Here is a 4,950-nt window from a genome sequence, read left to right as displayed (position 1 = left end):
ATTCATTTAGCATTACAAAATCAATTTCTAAATCTATAGATCAATACAGTGTTAAGCATCAAGATGGAAAGCCATCTGGACCAAAAGTTGTGTGGATGGCAGTAATGGTAAAATGGTGAAGCAGAAAGATTTTGTCTAGATCTCGTCTGGTTGTGATAGAGTATCTATCGCCAATAAACATAAGAAGTAATCTTGCAATAAATGTTTATCAACTTATTTATTACTGTTGTCTTTCAAAGCCCACCTGGAAGGAAGTATCCAAATGACACATGGCAAGTTACCTTTGGTTTCCCAGCAAATTGGAACAAAAAATACTTTTATTTTGAATAATATTCTATCTTTTGTGGCTAATAAAATGCACAAATATAAATGAATACAAAGTTTTTGTATGAAATTGCAACATATAGTGGTTAAATATATTTCTTGAAAGGAAAAGTGCTCTCACTCTGTTTTAGTATATGACAACAAAGTCAAGAATGAACACATTGAATGGAAAATTGTAATTCATTTCAAATTGTGTTTTTCTAAAGGTGGCCTATTAAACCGGTAAGATGACTCACTTCACATTTCTAACGTTCTAACGGAAAATTGTATTAAACTAAAGTGACTTTAACTATAATTTTTGTACAAATCTAAATAATATTATATATATATATATATATATATATATATTTTTTTTTTTGGAAGAAATTTTAGCAACTTTTTTTCTCCTTACTATCATGGAGCTCTCATATCTTGAAATTAAATTTACTTTTATAAAATAAATCATTTTTTTTCCTGAACATTTTTGTAACGAACAAATTAGTTCCGGATTGTATGGTGCATAATGGTCTTTGCGCTGGTATACCTTCTGTTATGTTGCATTAAGTCCTTTGATTAAATGAGTACAACAAAAAATCTCATAGAAATGATAATATATTTCATTTTATCTTCATTTCAGAATCTACAAAGATTTTTGGATGTTCTCTAGCATCACATCAATTTCCTGAGATATCTCATTGTCAATATCTGATTCATCTGAAAAAATGATATGAAAAAGCAAATATATCATGATTCGTTTCATATGCATGACGCTTCAATATTTCATCAATCGTTAGTTATGATGCAAAATTGCAATACATGGACAATATAACAATTTTAAAAGCATAATGAATATTCATATTCCTAACTAATATATTTACCATCATTTCTCCACCATTTATAGGTCTCGAATACAACCATCACAAATATTGTTAATCCAATCATCTTTATATCTATAAAAGTGGATTTGTACGTACTTTAGTTAATAAAATATGAAACCCAAATTTCATCAGTTTACTTGAATGAAAAGAAGAATATCAAACACGCTATCGAAGAAATGCATGAGCATGGGCAAAAACATAGAGCAAATAGAGGAAATTTAACGTTAATATCAACAGAAAAGAAAATGTTAATTTACTTGTATTTATTTAAAAACTACTCACGTGAATTGTGAACTTTTTCTGCAAAATTCTGAACTTGTTGATCTATTAATACAATATTCCTGTGTTGGAATATTTAGACAGACAACGAATATCTCCACACAATTTCTCTTTAGAAGCAAACAACGCCTTTCAGTTGCACAGCTGATAAGGTATTATGACGTATTAAAGATTGTGACGTCACGATTCTAAATCCGTCTCTGCGTTTGATTAGATTTAATGTCATGATCGCTTGAAAATGTTTGTTTTCTAAGTATCTTACAATTTTGTTTGTTTGTATATTTATGATATAATCTCTTATCAAATAAAATATAATTTTAAATCCAATAATAATTAGGCAGATCACCAAAAACCATCAAAGCCATGACGCCATACAGATTGTGGGGCGGTGAGACATGATCAACATCCGAAATATAGGTAACAGCAGCAAAAAACAAATGACAACTACATAAAGAGTAAGACACATGTTTAGAAACGTTTTAACAGGAATATCTTTTTATGGACAAAAGGAGTTTACACGGGATAATACAAGGGCCCTAACTACATAGCGAATAAGGTCTAATTAACCAACTTAATGTAAATGATTAATATTGACGCTAATATAAACGTGTGTTGCTAAATATTTTAACAGTACGGATATTCACCACAAATAATTTACGTCATAAAATTAAGGTTAAAAACAATGGCTACTGGTAAAGACAGAACATTTTTCAACTTTTGAAAATCTAGCCTCATTGCTTCAGGTGTGGGATATTTTACGCCCTCTCGCATCTGTGCTCCCTCATCGCAACATAAAACTTTTATTTATGTTGGTGCTAAAGCAGAACTGGGGAACAGAAAAAGAGAAGAACGGTACAAATAAAGATGCAAATATGATTATTTAAAAGAATCTATTATAGAAAGGGGTTCACGCAGGATTTGAAAGCTTTATCATTCAATAGATATTTTTCTTTGTAAAATAATCCTATGAACAAAAGCCCATTAAAATGAGAATTCAGAAAAGAACTACATTACAATTACACTAATGTTCTCCCACACGTTTGAGAAAGAGAAAGTTTTGAATCATATAGTGATGAAATATACACGAATAGCAGACATGTCCGCTGCCATTTCAAGGATTTTAAGGATTTGATAGCTCTTGGTGTATGAAACATATACCGGGGCTAACACTCAAACATCCTAATTTAAATCTGGATATAACGAATTTATTTCAAATGTATCACAAACTGAAATTATATGCATTTATAATTTGTAATAAAAATAAGGAAATTGGTTTTATTTTTTAGGCCTAATTAATTTTTACAATATAATTAGATTCATTTCACTAGTAAGTAGTATTCATTTAATTGATTTTATTTATTTACACGCACTTTATCTATACATTTTATAATCGACATATACAACCAATCGACTAATGTACAAGGAACAATGATTGGTCAATTCACTTAGATTCCCATAACTTTTACAGTCTGGCTGAGTCTGTCAAAACTTTCCATAGATCGACAGATCATTTCTATCATGGAATTCACATTTTGTTTAATACATATTGTGTACGATCAGAATTTCTTTAGTTTTGCTAATTGTACTGTAAGGAACTTAACGAAATTAAATCGGTGAAGAGGTACCCACGGGGAACTCAAATTTAAAGAAACTAACAAATTATTATGTTATGTACCCAAGGAAATTGTAAAATTGATTGCACTGTGTGTTTAAAACAAATAACAATACTATTTATAATATCCATTAACTTCCACACAAGATCTTACCATCTATATATCACAATTATCGATCTTTCAAAGATTTGATGTTTCTGTGATAACGGCTATCTTCAATCTTTTCATTATCTTTTTCTGAAACACGAGTTATAATTGTAATCCTACTGCTTTGTTATTTATACATGCATGTTAGACAATAGATAAGAACAACCCTGGCTACAGGCTGGTTTTTACTGGTAATTTTGGGACACCGAGTATGAATGGTTTCAAAGGAAGAGTGACAGTCAGAATTCTAGATAAGGATTACCAATTTACTTTCTGAGATTCTTGTGGACTGTTTAAAACAAGTAGTAATTCGATAATTGTACATCATTTCAGTGCCTGATTTGCAACATGTTTTTATTTTTCCATTGCTACTTCACAGAACTTATGTTTTGTGCGCCGGTATGGATCTCGAGACAAGTAAAATATGTGTACTGTTAATGAGGCATCCATGACTGAAAATACGGTGAACGTGGACTTTTTTACTAGATTTTTTAGATTAAAAGTTTCAGTGAAATTACAATGTATTTCTCAATCAATTTTATACCTGGTATATTTGTCTTATAATGGAACAAAATTTGTAATTTACGGTTACCATAAGATGCAATTGCAAACGCGTTCATGTATTTATTGCCCGTTTTTAAAAAATGCCATAGTACTGTGTCAATTTACTTTCCCCTTTACTACATATGTAGGTCAAAGTGACCTTCATTTTTGGAGGTTAGATTTTCTTGTTCGAAATTGGAGGATAGATGCTGACTAAAACTGCGCTCCGAAAAAAAATATCCTTGATACGGATTGATGCACCGCTGATCGATAACTCGAGAGTAGTAAAATGAATATTTGTTAATTTGAATCATATGGAATGCAAAGAAGGTGTTGCAGTTCCTGTTATTTTACCCTAAAGGTGTTGCAGATAAAATGGAAAAATCAAAGCTAAAGAATTCGATGTATTTTTTTTTTTTTTTTTTGCATGCAACTTCGTACATGAAGTAGTGTGGAATTTTATCTGGAAAGTTTTGTACTACTATTATAAGACCATGAAATAAATTTGAAAATGATTACACAGACAATTATGACAGATTTCATGCTTTATAAAAGGAAAATCCTCATTGCTGAGAAACATTGCCTCGTTGAAATAAAATAAATTCAATCTTACCGTTTAGAGTCAGACAATATCTTGAAAACTGCCGTTTCCTGATTTCGTTTCAAAGAGGTATATTTTAAAAAAATTGACTTAATACCTTTGTAACATAAAAACGCTTTGTAAAATTTTCCTGTAAAAAGTAAAATCTAGATCTAGAAAATGCCGTTTCCTGATTTCGTTTCAAAGAGGAATATTTAAAAAAAAATTAACTTAAAACCTTTGTAATATAGGAACGCTCAATGTAAAATTTTCCTGTAAAAAGTCAAATCTAGATCTAATACTAGTATATTGTAACCCTATCCGACTTTTTGGATTGGGTTCGAATCCTCGAACAGTTGGAATTTTTTAAAAACATATTTCTTTTAATCGCATGAAAAGGTAATTTATATATATTACTTATTATTTATATTATATATTACATTTAATAAAGTTACTTATACGCTTGGGAATATTATATTTTGCATGCCTGCTTAACTTTTTCCAACATTACTTACTGTGTGAAGTCTCCGTTATGCACCTGAATTAGAAACAACATTTCTTATGAACAACAATGTACGCATTAATGTAGAAAGTGTTTTTATGAAAT

General features: G+C 30.0%; 1 long non-coding RNA gene across 1 annotated transcript; it reads right to left on the bottom strand.

The window, feature by feature from the left end:
* Positions 1 to 904: 904 nt before the first annotated feature.
* On the bottom strand, positions 905 to 1,840 carry LOC117692776 (uncharacterized). The gene is made up of 3 exons (XR_004604101.2): positions 1,464 to 1,840; positions 1,182 to 1,253; positions 905 to 1,017 (listed from the first exon to the last, which is right to left on the bottom strand). It is a non-coding gene; the product is annotated as an uncharacterized lncRNA (long non-coding RNA).
* Positions 1,841 to 4,950: the final 3,110 nt, after the last annotated feature.

This window comes from Magallana gigas, chromosome 3 (assembly GCF_963853765.1).
Source record: "Magallana gigas chromosome 3, xbMagGiga1.1, whole genome shotgun sequence".
NCBI classification, from domain to species: domain Eukaryota; kingdom Metazoa; phylum Mollusca; class Bivalvia; order Ostreida; family Ostreidae; genus Magallana; species Magallana gigas.
The sequence above is the reverse complement of the archived record's forward strand: the minus strand, read 5'-3'. Positions and strand labels throughout refer to the sequence as shown.